The sequence below is a fragment of the Otolemur garnettii genome, unplaced genomic scaffold, assembly GCF_000181295.1.
Source record: "Otolemur garnettii isolate 467f Iridium unplaced genomic scaffold, OtoGar3 scaffold00015, whole genome shotgun sequence".
NCBI lineage: Eukaryota > Metazoa > Chordata > Mammalia > Primates > Galagidae > Otolemur > Otolemur garnettii.
The window spans coordinates 2981285-3007527 of record NW_003852410.1 but is presented as its reverse complement, the minus strand read 5'-3'; positions in this window follow the sequence as shown (position 1 = coordinate 3007527).

Genomic DNA, 26243 nt, shown 5'->3' with positions numbered 1-26243 from the left:
TCATTTACTATTTCTGTAAACTACTATATAACCAACACCTCCCAAATTCCAGGGTTTTATGACAACAAATTCATTTTTTTCCTCACTTGTCGATGTTTGGGTCAGGTGGCACAGCTCTACCTGGGCCTGTGTGTTGCCCTCACACTGACTCTCACCCTTCACTATGTGGCCCAGGCTTATAGAATGAGAGCTGCTTGGGCCAAGCCCTTCTCATCAAAGATCATAGAAAGGAAAGCCATGGACATGAATCTCTGATTTCATCATGCCCATTCACCTTCCCTCAGACAACAAGCCTGACAGGTCAAGTTCAACATCAGTGGGGTGGGTAAGTAGTCTGCTCACATGGAAAGGTTACTGCAAAGTAACCCACCAAGGCTACGATGTATAATCCTATTATGGGAAGTGAAGAGCAGTAACCCAGTCTATCCCAGCCAGAGGATTTTAAGTTGATGATACAGACAATAGAGATTTATGACATTTTTTGAGCATCAGAGTGGAAGGCAGTGGGAACCGTCTATAGCAGGGCAAAGATTAGAAGTCAGAAGAGTTGGGAAGCCAGGGCCACACTGCAGTGTACAGAGATGGGAGCTTTAACTATGAGGTAGCAAGGGTAGTCAAGGAGAATGAACAGGTGCAGAGATTACCTGAACGGTGAACAAAGAAGTTACAGAGGAAAGGCCAGGCCTGAATATGAAGACTGTCACCCACAGAAAGGAACACCTGAGATTGCCAAGGACATGAGCATACAGGGCAAAGTCTGGGCTTTACAAAAAGGAGACATGAGGGTAGAGAGATGAACAAAGATGGTGAGACAAGAACAGAGATAATATTGCATTAGCGGAAAAAACTCTGTAGATAATGAAACAACAGCAGGCAAACTTCTCAATGTGAATATTTTAGCGATGGCTTTGTCCACATTAAAATTACTTTGGAATTTTAAAAGCGAATTACATTTCTGTTGCTGTGTGAAACTTAATCTATATAAGGAGAACATGTAAAGTTGTGAATTTACAGGAGTTAAAAAGCTGGTAGAGAATCGTGGCAGCTGGGAGGTTAATGAAGGCGTAATCTGTCAGGTGTGGAATTAAGCAGCACGCATTTGTCGTGATGGGGCAACCCTTCTGAAACTTCATCGAAACACCGTGAAAAATCTGAGCAGAGAAACTTTTGCAGCCCAAAGGGAAAATGTGATGAATTCTTTTAATTTTATTTAAACTCAAACGTTCCCTTGCGTTTGCTGGTGTCAGAAGAGGGGAAAACACTGGCTGTGTATTGCCATTGTACGCTTATTTTAAAAAATTAAGTAAGCCACTTAATGCATTAGATAATCAAATTATTTATTAATAATCATATTATGTGTGGTTCAGATGTGACATATACAATGGAATCTTAACTGAAGCATAGAAACATGTACCAATGTGACAACATCCAGCCAGTGGATGAAAATGAACCCTACGATTGACAGTGCTTTTGTACATGCGATGGTCTTTGACCCTCACACAATATCTATAAAGTAACTTGGAGAATGTTCTTCTTACCCAGTTGACACCTGAGAAAACAAACCATAAAATAGATTAAGTGTCCTGCTCGAGACCATCCAGCTGGGAGGTCAACATGCCTTTTAAATCCGTGTTTGTGCCCCTTCCACTCTAGCAGGTCAATTACATAAAGAATGACTCCCTCCGCCTTTTCCCACCTGAATTGGGGGCTTCCTTTGGCTGTGTTTTGCCACCAGGTAAAATCCAATCTCCTTCACAAACCATACCAGAGTCTTTGTGATTAGCCTTTCTTTTACCACTCTGATCTCAACCTCCAGCACTGCATTCCCACTCACCTCCTCACACCTGTGTTCCCACCATATTTCTAATGTTCCAACTGTAAAAACGCCTGCCATAGTGATTCACAATTCTTGTTTGGGAATAGTCTAATAACTTATGCTTTTTGAAAAAAAAAAATACCATTAAAGTTTTAACTGAGGACATGCACACAAGCTAACACAAAGAGATTGTATTGCACAATTTGCCCAGTGTCTTCCAAAGGTGACATCTTGAAAAACTCTAGTATAATATCACAACCAGGATATTGGCGTTGACTCAATCCGTCAATCTCATTCAGATTTCCCAAGTTTTACTTGTACTCATTTGTATGTGTGTATTGAGTTCTATACAACTTAATCACCTTACAGGTTTGCATGTCCACCAGCACAGTAAAGGTACCGAGAAAGTTCAGCTCCACAAGCATTATCCCAACCCGTCATGCCTACAGCACTTGCCCTCAGCAACCACTAATCTGCTTGCCATTTCTAAAATTTTATCATTTCAAAAATGTTATAGAAATGGATTAATATATAACCTGTTGTGATTTGCTTTTTACATGAAAATTCCTAGAAATTCATCCAACTTGTTGCATGTATTTTTCCCTTTGATCATTGAGCAGTAGTGGTCCATGGTTGGATCATTGAGCAGTAGTGGTCCATGGTTGGTAGTCCACAATTTATTAACTATTCACCCCTTGAAAGACATCTGTTTGTTTCTCATTTTGAGCTATTACAAATAAGGTTGCTGTGAATGTTCAAGTATAGATTTTTGTGTGAACCTAAATTCACTTCCTGAGTCATATGGTAATGATATGTTAATTTTATTAAAAACAGCAAAAGAATTTTTAATAGATTACTGAAATAATTTTACATCTACTTTAACACCTGTGTCACATAATTCCAACATATAATTCTTCTTGGTATTATTGTCAGTTGTCTTTTCTTATTCAAACTGCAACTTTATTGATTCTTGGCATGATGGACAATTTTTAATATGTGCTAGACATTTTGTCTATTACATCAGGAGACTCTACATCCTATTTAAATCTTTTATTTTAGCAAGCACTCACCCTGTCTAGGTTTTATGCACAGATCTTGGCCTACTTTTTGTTAGCTGTGGTTTCAATGGAAGTTTAATTTTTAGAGCCCATGTGGTTTTATTTTGGTCTGCTTTCATTTATCTTTGATGATGGGGCTCTCTCTGGCCAATGATGATACTGCCTGAGGAAGGCAAAAAGGAGGCTGCACAGGCTAGGCCACTGGATGCTCCCTGATGGCAGAAATGGGGAGGAGGCTTTACCAGTGCCATAGCCCCCCCGCCCCCAGCCTACCCATGTCTTGAGCAAAGGGGTAGAGCTTGGGCTCTTGGAGACACAAAAGGTTTCCTGGACTAAGCCAATTGCAGCAACTGGATACCTTGTTCTCCATTTCTTCCGGCCTACCTGAAGTTCTGGAGTCAAAAGGGAAGTCTTGGACCTGCAAGTACAAAGAAATTTCCTAGACAGGGCAATTTGCTGCCCCTGTATCTCTCTTGCCAGTTCTGCCCACCTTTCCTTTGTATCTCTTTGTATAAGAAGAGAAGGGGTCTCATCTTTTTGGCAGAGTTCTCAATCTTGCAGGTGGTGACAGACTTACTTGATGCTGTCAGAGTGACTTTTGTTTAATTCCAGTCCATGCTGTCTTCTGTTGCTAGATTAGGCATCAAGAAACGCCAGTTCTGGCAGCCTTCTTCTGTTGAAGGGGGGAATACAAAACAGCCTGCCACCATGTTGTTTTTCCAGATCTAGAGCTCTGAACCAGTTCACCTTCTTCTTTCCATCTTTCAGAGCTCCCCTTTGGTTCCCTCTTGTGCCAATTCCAGGGTTTGCAGTTGTGCTTAGCAGAGAAGAGCAAAGAGAATGCACTTATGACATCTGGCTTGGACCAAAAGTCAATCGGTGCTATTTTTACATACTAATGCTGGGAGTTTTGTCAGTGTAATAGCATTTTTTCAGACATAGGTCAATAACTTTCTCTACCTTCCTTGGTCCTCTTTCCCATCCCTATCTCCGTCTTTCTCCCTGCCTCCTCACTCCCATCCACAATGCCCAAACCTCAAACTCACCCAGCCCCTGTGCATCACTGAGCTCCTGCAGCTCTTCTGAGTCTGTCCCTCTCCTCCAAGTGTCCTACCTGTAACAATAGCAACAGCACCAGTTATCGTCATCATCATCATCATGATTGAGAGTGAAGCTAGTGAAAGGAGCCGTGTAAAGCAGGTGGGCATCTCCACTGAGGCTGGGAAGACACAGACTAAAGGCAGAGAAGACCCTTAAGGAAAGAGAAATAAAAACAGCTGAGGACCAACAGCGAAATGACAAAAAGCAGGTAATGATATTTTACTCCAGTACTGGAATCACTTATTGTGCTGTTGATTGAACATGTCAACACTTAGTTTCTTTTTCACTTATTTCTGACCTTATAACAAAATTTACTCTTCTGCTTCACATTGAGAAAGGTAAAAACAGTGTTCAATCATTTAAAATTATAGAAACCTGGACAACACAGAAAACACCAGCTCATGACAGACCAAGTTTGGCAGGACCCTCGGCTGCTGTTCAAAGTGGCCATCTGCAAGTCAGTTTAGCACGTTGAAAATATATTAGGGTACAACCCTACCCATTCACAACAAAATCAAAGATACAAGTTAATGACAATCCGGGGGCTTTGGCCATGCAGAGCAGGTAAGAAGTAGGTGTCAGAAAGGGCCACATTGCACGCAAGAAAGCAGCCGGCCTATTGCATAGCTCAGAGATACCAACCCATTTCCATGAACATTTGAGAAAAATATAGATACTGTGATTTCAGTAAGTGAATGTTGTAATTACAGCCATCTGATTTTTTCCCATGATGGACTCACTAAATCCACTATCCTATTTTCAGTTTTGATAATGATTACTTAAGAAAGGGTGAAAGTTAAATGCTCAAAGGATGGTCTAGGGTTTCCATTTACCACACCTTAGGAGTATGACTAATTACAAAGGATAATAACAGAAAATAATTTCTTTAATTAAATATGGGGGTGTGTGTTATATATGTATGTGTTTACTCCTATTGCTCATTCCAGCTACACATTCAGTGGTGTTTGCACAGAAGACAAATTGATAGCAGAGGGAGCTGCTATTACCATACATACCCCAAGTGGGTCATCCATCTATCTTTTTTTTTAATATAATTTTTTCTATGGCTGATCTTTCTAAAAGATTACTATACTTCTAGCTTCTTAAGACTCACACTTCTGCTCACAGTATTATTGGAGGCAGAAGAAAGGCTCTACCTTTTCTCCTTCCTCAAGGAGGAAGGTACCTGCAGCCAGCAGGAGTGTCTCTCTTTTCCAAGTCCTGAAGAACTACTGCCATAAGATCAGACCATCTCCGCATGGAACACAATCCTACCTTTTCACATCAACCTCCCCACACCCCGAGGCTGGAGTTCATACACTGACCCATGCATCTAGTATGCAATAAGCGTTTACTCCACAACCACGCACTGTTCTTACCATGAGGATAAAAACATGGAGGAAAACACTCCCAGCCCATAGCCCCAGGAGATTAACTACCCATTTTCTCTGCAGCTACAATCTGCCTACCATGGTTGCACATGAGGAGTCCTTTTCCTCCTTCACATTATAACCCATCCCTAGCTCCAGGTAGTGACTATGTTCCTTCTCTCCCTTTCGTGTGAACACCCCCAACTCTACTGAACCACTGCGTTGTCTTTTTATTATCTGCCTATACGTGTGCTTCCCCAAAGAAGTGATGAGCTTTTAAAATCCAAGGTTCACATCCTCCTTATCTCTATTTATATAGCACAGGGTTTCTCAAGCTTAACACTGTTGACATGTGAGGCTGGGTAAGTCTCTATTGTCGGGAGATGCCCTGGGCCTTCCAGGGTACATAGTAGCATCTCTAACTTATACTCACTGGGACAGACATATCAATCCCCTCCTCCTATTTTTAAAAACTGAAAATATTTTCGGAAGTGGCCAAATCTCCCTAGGAACAAAATTACCTCCCATCATGAAGCACTGCTCAGGTACTAGATCTCACAAAGAACCACACTTTGGTATACAACTCATTTTGAGTAATTTACCATTTACAAAACTTTTTTTTTGAGACAGACTCTCACTCTGCCACTGGGGTTGAGTATTGCGTCATCATAGCTCATGGCAACCTGTGCCTCACAGCAACCAGCAACTCCTGGGCTCAAACCATCCTCTTGCTTCAGCCTCCTGAGTAGCTGGGATGCCCCCCTACCCTGGCCATAAGGCCCAGCTATACTTTTTAGAGTTGGGTTCCTGCCCTAGATCAGGCCGATCTTGAACTCCTGATCTCAAGCAATCCACCCACCTTGGCCTCCCAGAGGGCTAGGATTACAGGTCTGAGCCACCATGCCTGGCCATCATTTCCAAAACTTTTTAAATACATCATTCCAGTGATGCTCATGATAATTTTTGAGGTCTGTTTTCATGCCCATTTTGTATTTGAGATACTAACCTGGATAAGCTAGTGTAAACCAGAGCGGGTATAATGGACACATCTGTGCAATATTGGGGAAGTTATTCAACATCTCTTCAGTTCAGTTTCCTCACCTATAACCTACAGCAAAATAGCCACACCCATCTCTGAGTGGTATGGTGAGGATTAAATGAAATACACCTGGCACATAAGGGCTCAGTAAAAGTTGAATCACATTGTTATTCTAATCAAGTATATCTTTTTCTCCCTTTCGGCCAGGTTGAGTCTTCTACGAAGTCTTGAGGAAAATGTTCACGGGGGAAACATTTCAAAATCCAGTTCAAAATCAACAAATGTTTGTAGAAGGGTAACTATATAACCTGGTTTTCTCTAGACAGTTTCTGTTTAATTCTATTTTTCTGAAATTATAATGGAAATAGGTAGGTAGTAAATTATATGGTCACACTATTTAATGACCACATGTTACATACAGAACAATTTTTAGGTCCTCTGATGGTATGTAGAAAAGTTGAAGTTATCTGTAATTGTACATGCACTTTGGGAGGGAGGAATGGAGGACTAAGTGTAAGAGATAGCATATTGTGCCATAAACAAAATTCCTTAGGGCCAAATTAAAAGATGAAAGAAGATATTTTCATGCTGGACTAATGCCAATTTTGTCTCCCTGTGTACACCCTCAGACCTTACCCCCACACATATACATATCCTTCTCAATTCTAATACTCTCCTAATCAAAAGGAAGATGAGGTAGAAATATATGACGATCAATATGAACCCATGAAAATTATGATGAAATAAAACATTCAACTCAAGTTGTGAGGAAAGGGTTATCACGTCATTGAAACCTCAAGCACAGCATTAGATTTGTGGCCACAGTGTTCATTTATTGTCTGCAAGCCAGAAATTTCAGTTTCTATCAGAATGGTGTTGAGTTGAAGATTAAAATCAGTGACTTAGTTAAAATTAGCAGAGAAAAATCATCTTCACGTCATAAAGCTATTCAGCCTGAAGGTAAATTTAGGACTAGCATATCTTCTAAAAACATATAAATACGTTTGCTTTGCAGGCTATAATTCCTTTGCTTTCCACTACGGTGCCTTTCGCTGCTCCTCTGAGGTACTCACAGTAAGTTTACACTTTCTCCACTAACGTTTTAAGTCTAAGATCCTATAGTTTTCTAACTTATAATTGCCCAGCTTGCAAGAAAAGAAAATCCTCTTAGTCGTCAAATAGCTCAAGACACAGATTAACAGGCCAAGCTACTAATCAAATCTGTGTACTCACTTAGACAAAGAGCACATTTGAACACTGAGAGAAAATGTACCCTTAAAACTGAATGAATCTATTACCCAGATCCATCTACCTCAAGGGAATAGAATGTGATATCATGATATGAATGAAAATTTCCATAGAATTTAGACGTCAAAAGCACTTTTTTCACATGAATAATTTAACTTAATCTTCTTTCATGCTTGGGATAGAGACATTTTTGCCTTTATTTGGGAGATGAGGAAATAGAAAGCTGGGAGAATGTTAAGGAGCTTGGCCCTGGTTACAAGCTAAGACAGTGAAGATGTTGGGACTCAGATCCAAGCCTTACTGACCTTACATCTCAGGATCTTTACATCATGCCTGTTTATGTTCTAAGCCTTAATGTTGAGTTAGCAGGTGGTATCACCCCTGAATGAGTTTCAAAAGTCAAGGGGAAATAACAAGTGGGTAATTGAAGCAGAGAATCAAACAGAAATGCTGGGGCACAAAAACACTGCAATAGAAATACAGAATGTCTTTAGTGTCTCATCAGTAGACTAGACACAACTGAGGCAAGAACAAGTTTTAAGATGATCGACGGAAACCCTTTAAACTGAAATGTAAGGAGGAAAAAAACAACTCATTGGTGTTTTTTAAAAAAGCTAGAACATCTGAAAACTGTGGGACAATTTCAAAAGATGTAACATGACTGAAATCGGAAAGGCCAAAAGGAAAAGGAAATGAAAAGAGAGCCGAAGAAATAATTAACACAATAATTGCCAAGAAGTCTCCCAAACTAATGGGAACCAATGAACCCAGAAACCAGGAAGCTCAGAGGATAACAAGCAGGATAAATACCAAAAATCTACATGTACGCATGTTATCTTCAAAGTGAAAATACATGAATGAATGAATAAGATGAGACAAATGTTGTAAAAATTCAGAGGAAATAATGCTCAGTTTATAGTGGAACAAGGATAAGAATTACAGGTGATTTCTCATCAGAAATCATGCAAGTTAGAAGAGAGCGAAGGAACATATGTTAAGCTCCCAGCTGCCAAAGCTGGACATACTTGAACAACAAAATTAAGCAGTATGGGATAATAACCCAAAATATAAAATAAACATCCGCAAATCCATACTGTTATAAATAAATGGTTGAATACACAAATAAATTACAGATGAGGAAGATGAGACAATGGAAATGCAGAATTCTAAATAACTGATGGAAAAACTCTACCCTCCCAGAGATGTTGTAAGATGATCCTTAAGTGTGTGGTGCCCGTAGTGACGTCCTTAAAAAGAATACAGGATAGAAAGGGGAGAAATAGGAGTGACCTGATAGCCCTGAAACCTGGCAAACACTGCCACAGCCGATCAGGGTCAACTTCCAGAGGGAAAGGTCATGTTGATGGTATTGACCTACAATGTGATACAATGAACGTGGCATTTTGTTTCCGTGGTCTTCCAACACTGATGACCTCAGGCTAACCATGATAACACCATCAGAGAAAGGCCAATGGGGGGGACATTCTATACAGTAACTGACTAGTACTTCTCAAAACTGACAACGCCATCAAAAACAGAGAAAGTCTGAGAAACTGTCACCTACAAGAGGAGCCTAAAAAGACACGTTAACCAAAGGCAGTGTGATATTCCATATGGGATCCTGGGGATTCTGGGCTAGAAAAGGAGCATTAGAGAAAAATGAAGCCTGTTCATAATAATAACATAGTTAATATTTGTTTCTTAATTAGAAAAAAAAATGCACTGCACTAATATAATAGTGATAATATAACTTTTAAAATATTTTATATTCCATATGTAATTTCATATGGACCTAGTAATAACAGCGTATCGATGTTATACCAAAGTGTGCCATATTGACATAGCATTAAGATGTTAACGGCAGGCAAAAATGGGTGCTGAGTGTATGGGGACTTTCTGTAGCATCTTTGTGTTTGGGTTTTATAACTAAAAATTGTTCTAAAATAAACATTTTTTAAAAAATCAAACGCAATAGAGGCATCCTCCATCTCATAAATAGACACTTTATTGCCTGCCAGCAGACATGTAGTCTAAGACATTTTAAAGGATATCCTTTAAGCAGAAGGGGTATGATCCCAGACAGAAACCTACATTTCCACAAAGAAGTAAAGAAATCTGAAATGGTCAGAGTAAGGTAAATGTAATCTTTTTTTTCTTTTGATGGGTTTAAAAGAAAATTCACTGTCTAACGTAAACTTTGTGATACTGTTTCTGGCACTTAAAACATACATAAACGTAAAAATGTACAGCAAGAATAGGCACAAAGGGTGGGATTGAGGAACTGGAGATACACTGGTTTACTATTCTGGCACTATATGTGGTCCCATGATATTAAAGATAAGATGATCAGTTTAACTTATAAATAAGGTAAAGAATTACACAACCTGAAAAAATACAATTGCTACCATGAAATTTAGCTCAGGAGTCAAAGACTGAAACATAAAATAATTCAGAAAAGTGCATGGGAAGAGACCAAGAGAGAAAGAGAATGAGAGACAACAGTAGCCACATTGTGATTTGGGAGGCTGAGTGTGTGTGCCTATGTGTGTAAGTGCCTGTGTGTGCACATGCCAATGTGTGCATGCCTGTCTGTGTGTGCATGGCTGTGTGTAAGCGCCTGTGTGCATGCCTGTGTGTGTGCCTGTGTGTGTGCCTGTGTGTGCCTGTGTGTGCGTGCCTGTGTGTGTGCACATGCCAGTGTGTGCATGCCTGTCTGTGTGTGCATGGCTGTGTGCATGCCTGTGTGTGCCTGTGTGTGCATGCCTGTGTGTGTGCACATGCCAGTGTGTGCATGCCTGTCTGTGTGTGTGCACGTGGCTGTGTGTGAGTGCCTGTCTGTGTGTGTGCACGTGGCTGTGTGTGAGTGCCTGTGTGTGCATGCCTGTGTGTGGGTTCCTGTATGTGTGCATGCCTGTGTGTGTGTGCCTATTTGTGTGTGCATGGCTATTTGCACATGCCTGTGTATGTGTGTGTGCCTGTGTGTGCATGCCTGTCTATGTGCGTGCACCTGTGTGTGTGTTCCTGTGCATTCTTCCAAGAAGCAAACAACGTTTAGAGTAACAAAAAGACAACAACATGGTGATTTTACCCATAAAACTTTTGGACTACCTCTATATAAAAGCTGAGGTTTACGCGTTTGGAGATAAACGAGTTGGGGGTTGATATAAGGCTATATAGACACATTGTGTGCAAATATTTGTGCTGTTTCTCTTCTAATTGGAATCCCAACATAGCACGGGAGCCTTATTTCTAAATTCGATTCCAGTTTTCTCTGGAACAAAGCTGTGATTGTTTCTTCTCCTTCTCGCTCCTTTTTTTTTTTTTTTTTTCTGTGACTTTGCTTAATGCTTTCACCTTATGCCTCGCTTGAGGAAGAATAAATTGCAGGTCTTAAGAGGAGGTGCGCACTGTAATATCCTCCAGAGTCTGACAGGAAGGTAGGAAATGGATAGAAAGGTGATTCCTGCCGGAGAGGAGTAAACGGAGGGTAAGATGAACAAGCCTGGTTTCAGCCCAGGAGGTGCCTCTGAAGGGGGCACACTTGAGCAACATCAACTTTCTGGAACCCTCAATTGCTCACACATATGATCATGTGAACTCTCTCTACTTTTTATCAATGAAATGAAGGCATATAGCAAGGCATCAATAAATTTTAGCTGCTTTCTCTAAGAGAAAGATGTGGATGAAAATCTTCCATTCAAAACTCAGGGTGAGAATTAAAACACATCATAGACAGTACAGCAGAGACATTGCCCCATCCAGGAAGATAAAATCACCAGTCAGAATGGATGTACCATAACAAACTCCACCAGAACACTGGCAGGCCGAACTGGCTGGAAATTAGCAACACTTGAAACTGTCAGTCATTGTCATGTCTCAAGTTAGCCCAGTTAATCTGTCAAAATTACCATGGACTGGGTCAAACAGAATTGTTTCCATATTTTGTTTGTTACTGTGATAAGCAAAGCAAACACCATTAGAGAAACTACTCCTTGTAAAGGCAGATGTTTGCAAATGAATGAGCTGGGGTTATATAAGGATATATTAACGTATCATGTACAAATATTTGTGCTATTTCTCTTCTGATTGGAAGCCCGACTGGGCCTTATTTCTAAGTTAAATTCCAGTTTCCTCCAGTACGAGGTTGTTATTGTTTTTTCTCCTCTTTCTCCTTTTATTTTCTTCTAGAAGTTAAAGCTACTTTGATTCATGCTGGGGGGCCTAACAGTCACACCTGAACCCTTTCCCCTCTTCTCTCCCCACCCCTCCTTTTCTCGTAAGACAAAGACACAAAGGATCTAGCTAGCCCACCCCCATGAAAAGTTTAAGCCAAAAGACACTAACTTTCCGGGCAAGCTGTGATATTTGCCCACCCCCTACCACCCCCTATAAAAGTGGTCTCTAACTGTCCCCTGGAGCAGACACCATCTTTGCACTGCCCAGGCGGTCACCCACCCTTTCAATAAACCTGGCCTGAACATCTCCACTGCAGCCTCCTCTCCAGGCGCCACTGCTTACATCTTTCAATTTATATAGTAGGTTTATATTCACCAGCTATTTAGAGTCAGTTTAGTCTGTCTGGTGTTTTTTCTTTGCCAGATTATAATTTATTTTGTTTCATTAACATTACTGAATAGCAACAAGATACAAAGTGCCAAACCACAAGACTAAGCCTGTGAATACACGCGTGCGAGGGGCCCAGAAGATTTCTGGTAGTGGAGATGGAGGAGGGAAGCTGCTAGAATGTTCCCATCCGGAGTCAGACATAGAAATGCATTTGCTATGTGAGTGAGTTGGCAGTGCAGGTGAACCTGGCATAGGTGAACGGGTTGCCAGGGGAGCTGGGCAGAGGATGGTCTCAGTGAAAAGTCAACAAGGAGAGGAAAGGGATTTTCTGAAGATAAGTAGCTAGCTCTCTAAGAGGCTTTCTTGAGTGATGGCTCCTGATCCAGGGCCTGAGCAAAAGCCTTTCCAAAGTCCCTGAACTGCCTGGCAAGGAAAAGCTGACTCACGGCTGTCCAAGGCATGAGAAAGTTCACTAACAGAAAAGGATCCAAAACTCTGTAAAATAATTTAAAGAGCTTTATTCTGAGCTAAGTGTATGTTACTAATGGCCCAGAGCAAATGTTTTCAAGAGGTTCTGAGGAAATGTGTCAGCCCTGTTCCAGTTTGGTTTTACACATTCATGGAGACAGGAGTTATGCAGAAAAGCATGGACCAACATGTGGAAGTTGTACATTGCTTTGGCCTCAAAAGGTAGGAGGATATCTTGGGGGGAACAGCACTTACAGATTATAGGTAAGTTTAAAGATTCTTTGGTTTGTAATTTATTGAAACTCAAGAGATCTGCTAGGTAAATTGATGGACTGAGGGTGTGATTTAAGCTTTTCTCCACCTGGCCTTAGGTCCTATTAATCTTTTAATACAAAGAGTAGCTCAAAAAAAGAAGGAGGTAGGTAAGGAGTTGCATGTAACCTCCCCCTCATGGCCTGCAACTCAGCTTTAAGATTTTTCTCGTGTCCCCCTTGGCCAAGATGGGAGGCTTACTAATTGGCCAAGGGGCTTAAAATTTTATTTTACTTTATCATTCTATATAGTCCATGAGCCAATTTGCTGGTTTCCAGTGGCACCTGTACTGTTCTGGTCACTAGAATTCTTAGTCCCCCATCTAAGGCTGCCCTCCTTCTCAATTCAGAAATCTAAGACATTGAAAGATTTCTGTGTCACAGACTAAAACATGTATTTGAAATTGACACGGCAGTCAAATATTCCTCAGACAGGTAAGGGTAGAGGTCAGAAGAAGAACAACAGGATATGAACAGCACAAAAATGTGAATATGCTTAGCTAAGATGGATGGAATCAATCGGGACCCTTTAGTTAGTTTATTCAGCCATAATATCTTTACCTAAGATAAAAGGGGAAATTCCTTTTTGTTGTTGTTGTTGATGAGACAGTCTCGTCTATCACCCTGTGTAGAGTGCTGTGGAATCATAGCTCACAGCAATTTCAAACTCTTGGGCTCAAGTGGTCCTCCTGCCTCAGCCTCCCAAGTAGCTGAGGCTACAGGTATCCCCCACAATGCCTGGCTAGTTTTTTCTATTTTTAGTAGAGCAGGGGTCTCACTCTTGCTCAGGCTGGTTTGAACTCCTGAGCTAAGGCAATCCACCCACCTCAGCCTCCCAGAGTGCTAGGATTACAGGCATAAGCCACCATGCTGGCCAAAAGAAGAAATTCTTTTAATTGAGGCATGAGCAGAAACAGTGTCCCTAAATGAACTACCTTCCTTAATATAGTAAAAATCATACCCACCCCTGCCATGTTTACAAATGCCATGGCAACCCCCACAAGTTACTCTGTAAGGTCAAGAAAGGGGAGAGTTCATGTTTCTAGGATGTCTTCACCCCTTTCCTAGAAAATCCATGAATAAGCCACCCCCGGCCTAGAATATTATTAGAGATTAACATAAAAAGACAGACCCTAACCCTGGGGGTTGGCCCTGTTGTTTTGAGGATCAGTCCACTCTTTGCTTCTATCTTAAAGAATGTACTTTAGAAACCTCTCTGCTTTTGCTCATATCTCATTTCTGAACTCTTCTCTCTCACTCGTGCCCAAGTGCCTAAATTCTTTCCTGCGCATAGGGCAAAAACTCTCAGTCATGGGAGTGGGGGGTGGGTATATGGTCCATGCTGGTATGGGAACAGTAAGCACCCACAAAACCTGGCTATGGAAATCCTGAGTGCCTGAGGACAGGATGTGCTGTCCCCACTTAACATGCATAAAATTTTTCTTTTCCCTCACCTGTATTAATTTTTTGCCTCTTATAGCATCTGAAAAACTAATTAATTCTCAAGATAGCTGCATTTTCGGCTGCCTGAAGATTTATCAGTAATTGATTTCATCACCTTCTTACCCTCTCATTCATGAGCAATTAGAGGAATAGTTCTATTTTCATGAATCCATTGGCCAATGTGTAAATACCTGGGGACCATTTTGAATGAATTTCTCAGAAATTATAAATCTGGATTAAATTCTAGACTAGTCTGCTGGCCTCACCATGGCCAAGGATGATAAACTGCCATGTCATTTCATCATCAGAGCACCAGCCTAGAACTCATGCTTCTTGCTGTATTCTTAAGATGGTATAAGGACTATGAAATGTGTGTGAAATATCAAATATAGGCCAATATTAGTCTGGTCCCTGGCCTCTAAAGCCACTAAAAGCAGGACCCTATTTCTGTTGATTCATGGGGTCTTCTCTCAAAAATAAGGATCCTTTTGGTTTCATCATCAATTTATTCATAAGTGTTTGGTTTCATTACCTTCACTTTTGGTAACACCTTAAATGGAAAAGAGAATTTACGTGGTCTAGAAAGGAGGCAGCTGGTCTGGAACCCTCTGCAGTAGGGGTACAGATGGAAATACTGGGGAAGTCTCCACTCAGGGCAAAAGTTTCCACCTCAAAAGGGTGGAAATTTTTGCACGTATTTTTAGTAAGACCACAATAAAAGCTCACGGACTATGACCAGAAGAGTTAATTTTTGCCACTGGGAAGTGCTGGCCAGACACTGTCAATGTGTAACTTGTGATTTTCTATTCTACTCATTCTACTCTACCACAACCATTCCCTTCTTCTTACAGTCTTTGTTCATCCACATATGATGGATATATTTCCACTTACTTGATTATAATCATTGTTCCACCTCGTCTTGTCTCCTGAAAAATGCAGGACACCTTCATTTGCTTTTCCCAAGCTCTCCGGTCAGTTATATACCACCCTTCGGGTTGCTCACTCAGATGGACAACTTCATCTGTTGTGCACATATTTGATTACTTTGGCTTCGCACAGACTCTGCTTCTCACTATTGACCTCAGGAATAATTGTATGTGGCAATGTCAACTAATTATTTGTTGTAAAATGACTTTGTGCAAATAATTTCGTCCATTTCACTTTAGTTTCTTCATCAGTACAATAAGGGGACTGAACTCCCTGATTTCTGAGGAGTTTTCCAGCCCTGTCCTTCTGTGACTAGATGCACAGTTCCCTCTTTCTCCATCTTTGGCAGTAAATTATGGAGTGACATATGACTGAATGTGATAGAACCATGTGCTCCATAATGACTTTACAGTCAACAACAGATGATACGTATCATGGTGGTCCCATAAGATTACAAGGCTGTATTTTTACTGTACCTATCCTATGTTTATATACAGAGTGCGCCAAAAAAAATGTATACACAATTTTAAAAAGGAAAAAACTTGTTAAAATTGTAATGCTCAATACATATATATGCAACAACGCTGGCTATCTAATATGTTGTATCTTGTATCTCTTGTAATCGCAGAAGTCAAACGTGGCTTGAGTATTACAAATTTTTATCCCTTTTAGTACAAACAGATACTGACAGAGAGTATTATAATTTTAGTATAATGTTTTCCTTTCTTAAAATGAGTATACAGTTTTGGCACCCTCTGTATGTTTCGATTCACAAATGCATACCGCTGTGTTACAATTACTTACCAGTGTTCAGCATGCCATGTAGGTTTGTCTAAGTACACTATATGATATTCACATACAACAAAATTGCTTAACGACACATTTCTCAGAATGTATCCCCCTCTGTAAGCGAACCATGACTGCATATTTACCATGTATTATTAAAAGGTGACGATTCCATCATTGCATAAAAATAAAGGCAAGCACCAAAACATAGCCAGAGGAAATTAAATTGTTTCCACAAACTCATAAAATAGCTGCCCTACCACAAATCCAATTTAATGCAAGGTAAAATAGTTTAGAAGATATATTAAGTATATTCCCTTTAAATACTGCTGCTAAAATGATTCATATCCCTGAGCATCATTTTTTTTTCTCTAGGAGTCATGGTTTTCCTGAGGGAATACGTCTCTGAAATTGTCTATAGGAAACAAAGGTTCAATTTACAGAAATTTGATTTACAAAGCTGAGGGGAACAGCAGCTTTGGAGGTGTGCTCTCGAATGTCCCCTGGCGGCTGAGGGGAATCAATACAAGTCTCATAAGAGCTCTTACAACCCCCCTCTCTGCACAAGGACTGCAGCCTGTGTAAGGAATGCTTTATTATCTATATTGCATCTGAAAGGATGTCAGATGTCATCTGCTTCTTCCACTTCTCATTTTCTTTTTCCTTTTTTTTTTTTTTTTTTTGCAGTTTTGACCCGGGGCAGGGGGGCTTAAACACACCACCCCCGGCAGGGGACCAGTGCCCTATTTCTTGAGCCACAGGTGCCATCCCCACTTCTCATTTTCAACAGAGGGACTGATGCCTATAGATACTAGTATTTCACCCAGGATGATAGAACCAGTCACAGGCAGAGCCAGGATTGGGTTTCAAATGGTCTGACAACCAGAGGTCCCCCAAAGTTTTAAGAACTCCCAGCTCTCAGTATACCAAGACATCCGTGGCTCCCTGTTTTCTTCATCAATTGTGAATATATGCAAAACAGTACAATTGAATTGCAAGAATTGTACCCTTATTGAGCTCATTTGGTTTAAATGCAGAGTGCTATAATTCTTACTGTTTATTATCCAGAACTAAAACTTCACGTATTTTGAAAGAAGGAGATGAAACAGCAGAATTAAGATGCACAAGTCCACTCAATTATTGTTTACAAGTCTCAGTGAAACAACATGACAAGTTTCCTTTCCCACCCAAGCTGTGTTCCAGACAGAGAGTCATATTCTCCCAGCTGCCGGAGAATAGTCCTGCCAGGTTTTAAGCAAGTCAATCCATCAAATTAGAGCTAAGTGAGTATCTGAGAACACTGGAATTTCTACAAATATGAGAGAAAGAATGATGCCTGGGCCATTCAAAATAATTTTCTAATTCCAGACATCTTTTCCTAAGAGATGGCACTGATTCTCTAGGACTATTCCAGTTTTGGGTCAGGATAATGGGTTCCCAGGATGGTTCTCCTGATGATTAGAATCCAAAGCCAAGTGATCCCTAACTGACAAATAGGAACACAAATCCATGGAATACAGAAATGACAGTGAGGAAGGAAGGTATTGGGGCCACTGAGAGATATTTCCAAGTCTGACCTGAATTCCATCTGTGTCCTTTTAACCTTGATCCCAAAGGTGAGGTTTCAGCTCTCATTATTCATTTCAGACCCACAGGTGCCAAACAAGTTATTTCCATTTATGTCTTACAATTAAGTGCTCAGCCCTCTTGAACATCTCCAAGACTTGTGTGTTTTCACCAATAAATAACATCAGACAAAGGCCACCATAACAAGCAAAGGGAGATTGATTTCTCAGTTTGGAAGAATTGATCAGGTCAAAAGATTTAATATACACACAGTCATGGAAAATACTTACGGCAAGTGAATACATAAAAATATATGCAATATTCATTTGTCATTAGTGAATTGTGAGTTGAACAATAATGAAGTACCAGTACATACCTACTAGATAATTTAAAAAACTTTTGAAATCCAGTTGCTGGCAAGGATGTAGAGAAATAGGAACTCTCACTAGCTGATGGTGGGAATGCAAAATGATACAATGAAATTAGGAGAAAGTTTGGCAGCTTCTTACAAAGCTAAAGACAGTCTTACCATATAACCCATTATTTGGACTCCTGAATATTTACACAAATGATTTGAACACTTATCTCTACACAAAGATTCCTGTGAATTTTCATAACACCTGTATTCATAATCAACAACTGATAGCAACCAAGATGTTCTTCAATAGATGTGGAATAGATTAACAAACTATGGCATATCCATGTAACATATTTTTTTGTAATTTATTATATTATATGGATATACTATATGATATATATGTTATACAGATATTTGTATTTATTATCTACATTTCACATATCTATATAACACACTATAAATAAATTAGTTCTCAAGTCATGGAAAGTCACAGATGAATTTTAAATGCATACTGCGAAGTGAAAAAAGCCTTTCTAAAGATGCTGCATATGATATGATTGCAACTATATGACATTTTGGGAAAGGCAAAACTATAGAAATTGTAAAAAGATCAGTTGCCAAGCATTTGGGAGTTGAAGAGAGAGGTTGAATAGGTGAAGCACAGGGAATTTTTAGGTGAGTGAAACTATTCCGTGTGATAATATAAAGGCAGGCAGATCACACTATAGATTAGTCAAAACCCATAGAACTACACAGCACACGGCTCGGCACCTGTGGCTCAAGCGGCTAAGGCGCCAGCCACATACACCTAAGGGGGTGGGTTCGAATCCCCAGCCCACCCCCCAAACAACAATGACGGCTGCAACCAAAAAATGGCCAGGCGTTGTGGCGGGCGCCTGTAGTCCCAGCTACTTGGGAGGCTGAGGCAGGAGACTCGCTTGAGCCCAGGAGTTGGAGGTTGCTGTGAGCTGTGATGCCATGGCACTCTACCCAGGGGGATAGCTTGAGGCTCTGTCTCAAAAAAAAAAAAAAAGAACTACACAGCACAGAATGAATTTTTAACATATTTTTAAAATAAATTTTATTGTTCATATTTGAGGTTTACAACATGATGTTAAGGAATATAGATAGATAGAAAAGTGGTTACTATAATGAAGTGAATTAGCATAGCTCTCACTTCATATACAGTAGAACCTCTGAAAGTTGCCCACCCAAGGGACTGTAACAAACTGGTCAACACACGGAGGTGGCCAGCATAAGGAACTAGGCCTCCTGTACTGATAGGTACATGTGATTCATGTCCCATGAAGATTAGGTCAACTTAAGGAGGTGGTCGGTGTAGGGAGGTGGTCAACTATGGAGACTCTGTTGTAGTTACTTGCTTTTTGATAGGAAAGATGTTAACAAAAATTCCTAACCCAATACAATTTTATTAGCTATAGTCTTCATATTGTACATTTAAACATTAGTTAGGAGGTTGGAGAGTTCAGGGTAGACTGCAGATTCCAGGATGGATGCAGAATAGGACAGTCTAACTGCATCACAAATGTTATGGAACAGCCTCACAGAAGCAGAGGTGCTGATCTAAACAGTTTTGGAAATGAGTAGGGTCTGTAACACTAAACGCAAAATAAATTGCGCAGAAGCACGGATATGATTGATACAGTTATTTCCCATTGAGTACAGGTTAACAATCCTGATACTTCTATGTAGCTATACTGGAATTAAACAAGTAAATGAATGGCAGAGGGTGAGGCCAGGTTTCTCACTGCTGGTTTGGGAGTTTGGAGATAAGTAAAGAGAGAGGGCTGCACTGATCTATTGACAGTAGTTTAAGCGGAGCTGTTCAACCCGTGGTCAGCAGGCCGCACGCTGATTTTCTGAGGGCCTTTTTGATCATCTCAGGTATGGGATATCATGGCATGGACCTTTCTTTTTGCTAATCAGCTTCCACTAGTGTTTATGTATTTAATGTGTGGCCCAAGACAACTCTTATTCTTCCAATGTGTGGCAGAGAAAAAAAAAGTTGGACACCCCTGGATTAGAGTTAGCTACCTCAGTATGAACACATAGTTAGCTGAATACAGAGATAGATGGTTAAAATTATTTCTAGACGTGTGTGTATATATAAGCTATCAAACACAGAGATGTTCATGCATTGTCTGCCGAGAGGGCGAGACGCAACAACACCCGTGGTAAAGAGCACACCCAGCACCCAGAGCTTAGTTTCTCCCACCATCCTCCAGCGAAAGGAAACATGGCTCCTTGCAGAAATGGCAAATTCCAGGACCGGGGGAGAAAATACGCAAGTTGAGCCTGGAAAAAAATCTTGTAGCACCAAAAGTTAAAAAGTGCTTTAAAAAACACACATTGAGGCCAGGTGCAGTGGCTCATGCCTATAATCCCAGCACTCTGGGAGTCTGAAGCAGGCGGATTGCTTGAACAAGAAAAAGACTCCTTCTCTACTAAAAATAGAGAAAAGTAGCTGGGCATTGTGGTGGGCACTTGTAGTCCCAGCTACTCAGGAGGCTGAGGCAAGAGGAATTGCTTGAGCCCAAGAGTTTATGATTGCTGTAAGCTATGACTCCACTGCACTCTAGCAAGGGCAACTGAGTGAGACTCTGTCTTAAAAAAACAAAACAAACTCTTATTGATACTGAGAAGTCAAAGGGTCCCAGGAACCAACTAAAAGAGCTACCAGTGGAAACTCTTTTTGAACAACAAAATTAAGTAATATTGGATTATAAACCAAAGCATAAAATAAATAGCTGAGTCTCTACTAATATGAATAATGAGTTGAATACATAAACTAATACTAAAAGGGAGAGAAGCAGCTAAACTCCATGGGGAATTTCAAATAATTTATGTAAACCCTCTATGCTCAAAGGGATGGAGCATGGCTGCCCACACCTTAAGTGTGCCCTGCTCATTGTGAGTGACCGTGACTTCTTGAAAAAGAGGGAAAAAATAAATAGTAACTTCCTAGTGTTGAAACCTGACAAACACTACCTACCTCGGCACAGGATCAAAGCCAATACATAGAGATCAACTCTCATGTTGACGGTATAGTCCCTTGGTATTCACCGAGGACTGGTTCCAAGACCACCAATGATGCCACATCTGTGTATGCTCAAGTCCTTAATATAAAATGACATAATGTTTGCATGTAACCTAAGCATAACATGTCTACTTTAAATCATTTGAAGATTGCTTATAATACCTAAAAGAATTTAAATGTCCTATAAATAGTCACTATATTATAATTTTATTTGTATTACTTTTTACTGCTGTGTTATTTCTTATTGTTTAATTTTTTCAAATATTTCTGACGGGCCATTGGTCAAACCTGTGGGTTTCAGAGGCCCATCTGGATTTACACTCTACATGATGTGATGAATGTGGTCTCCTCTATGGTTTTTCTACTCAAAACACATCACTTCAGTTGAATCATGAGAAAAAGAAAAATCCCAGTTGAGGGGTTTTCTTCAAAATGCTTGACCAGCACTCCTCAAAGCTGTTATTAGTATCAAACACGAGAAAAATCTGAGAAAACGTGACAGCCAAGAGTGGCCTGAGGAGACCTGAAGACTAACTGTTATGTCATATCTGGGATGGATCTGAACAGAAAAAGAGGGCGTAAGGTAAAAACAAAGGAAACATGAAATAAGTGTGGACTTTGTTAATAATAATGTACTAATATTGGTCCATTAATTATGCCAAATACACCATACTCGTTAAGAGGCGATATTGGACACTGGGTATAGGGAAACTGTCTTTACTATCTCTACCTTGTTTAAGCATGTGCAAAACTTTTCTGTAATTAAAAGATGTAAAAACAAAGACGTTCAGTGGAGGAATTCTCTGGAAATGGTGCCATTTGCCTACTTGAGGAACAATACCAAATAGCTCCCCTGACTGCCCCATATCACCTTCATCCCTAGGTCGAGTGTTTCTGGATTGTCTGTTTATTCACCTGACATACACCAGTACCACCACCACTACCATCTACTTCTTTCTTTATCCTAGGAAAAGGAAGAAAGGAAGGGGAGAAAATGAAGGTACGAAAGCATCAGATGTGTGTGGGCTGTGACATACAACCCAGAACAATACAGACTTTTAAAAGGTACACATGTTTTTTCTCTGTAATGTGAAGGTAGGAAGTCCAAGACTGACCTGGCTGTTCTATTAACCAAGGCACCGGACTTCTCCCACCTTGCTGCTTGGTGATTATACTCCATGGCCCAAGATGGCTTTGCCAGCTCCAGTCAACAGGAAGGAAAAGGGGAAGGGAGGAGGAGGTACTCTGTGGACTTGTTCTCACAGTTGAAGTCACGACATCTACTCAATCCCATCAGCTGAGAGCAAATCACAGGGTTGCTTCTGGCTGCAACAGAGGATGGACATGCAGCCTGCACTTCAGGCGGGCATGAGCTCAGCTGAAAATCCCCTCAGGTTTTCATCAAGGAAGAAGGGACAATTTTATATCGGGGACAACTGACCACTGGGCCACAGAGGGGGACCTGGCACGGTCCCCAAGAGATGCTGTTTTTCTTTTCTTTCTTTCCACCAGCTCTGTCCAGGACCTTGCTGGGGATCACTTCCTCTACTCCATACACTTCTCTGCCCTCTGCTGTGTACACTTACAGTTGACTTCAGCACTTTGTCTCCCTAGCATCTGTCACCATGTGTGTAGCTGAAAGTAATAAGGCTGAATTTGTAAGTTTGAAATAAATGAAATCAAGCAGAACTCAAGGAGAAACTTCCCAGAACAGAGGGCACTAAAAGGCTTATCTCCTCCAATTCTCTCTGAGGCATATACTCCAGTTACCCTGTGCAATACAAAACTACACACGCCCATGAATTGCCACCAGAGAAAGTAGGGAGACTCTTGAGGTTAGAAGGAACATATATAAAAACCCCTAATGATGAATATTTGTAGTACTATTTTTGTAACTCTATCGGAGCCATAATCCACGTAGTCTAGTTCCAAGTAATATTAAGTTTAAAAAAAAAGGTGCAGCAGCCAAAGTACAATTTAAAAATAACTTCAAAGTCTTTACCTGCATTTCTCAAATATTAAAAAAAAATTACTTTTGAGTGCTCTTTCATTACCATCCCTCACACACCAGGAGAGTCACGTGCTTGTCTCTCTAAAATGTCATGAAAAATCCCCCGCTCCCTTCCTCTTCTGTCTTCTCTTCACCTTGGGAAAATAATGAACGAAGCAGCCAAGTCATCATGTTCTGGGCCAAAGGCACATTCAACTTCCACTACTCAACTTGTTCATATAAAATGGCAGAAAGTATACTCAGTTGGATTACTCATTTGTCTACTTCCGTATGTTTTGGAACAAAAATAAATTATTAGCATATAAGTTCCCCCAGTTAATTTTTCCTTTCTCTTAGACATTAAAATAGTATTAGAGTCTGAATGTTTGTATCCCCTCCAAAATTGAAATCCTCTTCCCAGGATAATGGAGTAGAATTAGGACAAGGCTGTTGGGAGGTGATTAGGTCACAAGGGTGGAATCCTTGTGAATGGGATTAGTGCCCTTATAAAAGAGGTCTGGGAGAAACCCTGATCCCTTTCACCATGTGGAAATATAATGACAAGGTGCTGGGGGCTTCAAGCTCTACTCAATCTGCCCATGCCTTGTATTAAACTTCTCAACCCCCAGAACTGTGATAAATAAGTATCTGCTGTTTATAAGCTACCTAGTTTATGTTATTTTATTATAGCAACCTGAACAAAGTAAGAAGGTAAGGCCATTCCCATTAACCTAGAGTCTTCTCCAGCCGCTCAAATTGCCTGTATATTTATAATACCACAGTGTCCTGGCAATTATACCTGAAGGCACAGGCTTGGATCCAATCCACCAGATCTTTCAGTGATGTTATAAATACCTAATTCCCTGAATTTTCACAAAGTACAGTCAAAGTCACTTATATTTTGTAAAACTAAACCTTGAACTATTCAATCCTGATAAAAAATTTCTTATGCATGCTAAATGCTGGAATCATAAAGCTAGACTAAAAAAAGAAAGAGAAGAAAACTGTCTAAATAGCTGTTTGTGCCCTTGAGATAATTAGCGAATCTCTGTCAGTGAATGGGGAGAGGGGTCCCTGGTGTTGGCAGGTTAAACTTCAGGCTGCTTACTAGTAATTTGTGCACACTAATAGATTTGTCTGTTCCCATGAACACTGAAAAGGATAGTGTAGTCACAGCTCACTGACCATTAAATAAATTTACATTAATTAAATGAGAAGCACAAATGAGTACTTATTTGGGGTCCTTTCAGAGTACCTAGCACCGTACTTTGTTGCCCAACAAACTTTTGTTGAAAAGGAATATTCAATTGAAAAATCACCATCTCTCCAAGGAACAAACACAAACCTAGTTATTTAAACTCTCTCCTCCTACTACACACACACAGGCTTTTAAAATCAAAACACTGGGTATCTTTCTTCCTGGGAAGTTTACTTTTTTTTTAAGTTTTAAGATATTTTTAAATCTTGTTTCATATATAGTTACTTATTATCACATATATCAGTCGAAAAAAAATGGAACATTTAGAAGAAAATGAGTCTAATAGGAACCAAGAAAGAAATTACACACAGTAAAACATTAAAAACAGCGTAAGTACTTGAACATTAAAATATTAAATTTATCTTTTCCTTCTAGTGAGAAGTCTCCATTGATTTTCTTAAGTCAAAGCCATCAGGTTAATTAAAGGTTTAATGATGTAATCTAGCTCTCTTTAGATGAACTCTTCTTTCTTTGAACCTTTTGGTTTTTTGCATTATAAATGTAAGACCCGCTTCAGCGAGTCTGAGAACAACTTGGTTATTGATCCTCCCAAACCCATTACTTGAGATTTGGCCTTTTGAGCTCCACGGCAGAATATATAATGTCTACCTGGGAGTGCTTGAAAGCCTCTCCACTATTTGAAATAAAAATTAAGGTGCTATTCAAAGGTAAAGAGAAAGAAGTTGTGGGAAAAAAAAAACAAGGGAAGAATAAATGGTCTTTGACCTCCTTTTTGCATCCTATCTATACAAAGTGATAATTATCTCACGTCTTTGCTCACATTTGGGACAGGGCCCATTTCTTCTTGTTTGGGTGGGAAGGAAGGATAAGAGGAGAGGGCTTTCATGTTGCCTCTCCTTCCTTGTTCTCATAATACTGGCTCCTGTTCCAATTGGAGTATATGATGAATTACAGTTAGTGACTTATACATTGTATCTATTTCTACAGCTAGCCGGTGACCACCTCAATCAGAAGGAGGGACCTCAATTGTTTCTGGCTGGGTTCATCAAGAAGCTAACCCTGAGATAGATATTGGATTACAGAAAGATTATTGAGGAATAATCTGATTTGCTACCTGGAGAAGGAAAGGGAGTAAAGTGAACTGGGAAGAGGGAACAGTGCAATGCAGTCTCAATGAAGGCTTCAGCCAACACGGTGGGGAATTCTGAAGCTGGGATGGACTTGATAGCTAGAACTCCAGGCCAATCATTATGTATAGGCTGCCGTAGGAAGGAGACATGGCTTGGATGATTTAGCTCTTGCCAGCTGAGTTAATTCCTAAAGTGGGCTGCAGCACCCACAGCAACTGGGGTTAAGTCCTTTAGTCTTGAAGTAGAAGGCAGAGGGTGGGTAGTCATAGCATCTATGACGTTATCTTATGTGTTGTTTGCTTCTCCAATTGTCTAACACTGAGCATAGAATGTTGAGTGTTGAATAAATATTTGTTCAATTGAATTATTCTCCACCCCAAAGAACATGGCCTTGGCACATGCCAGCCTCAGGCACCTACTCCTGGCAGCCTGCATTATCTCAGGTACTGCAATGCAAGGGCTGTGAGTGATCTGAGCTGACACTGTTTCAAGAATTCTGAGAAGCAGCAGAGTGCTCTAAATCTTCAGTCACCATGAATAGATAACAGATCTTAGGTTGGAGCCACTTGCTATAAAATAAACCTTTCACAGGAAAGGGTATTTGCAGAGGAGAAGACCTAGGCAGTCCATAAGGGGAATTCCTCCAAGGGTTGAGTGGGTCATGGCCAAGCAGAGTATGGTAGTTTCCCTCCAGTAACCCCATTGTGGGGGTGGTGTAGGGGCTCTTTACGCAAAGGGCTGGCCTGGCCTGCGTGTACAGCCTTCACTTCCTGTGCACATCCCAGAATG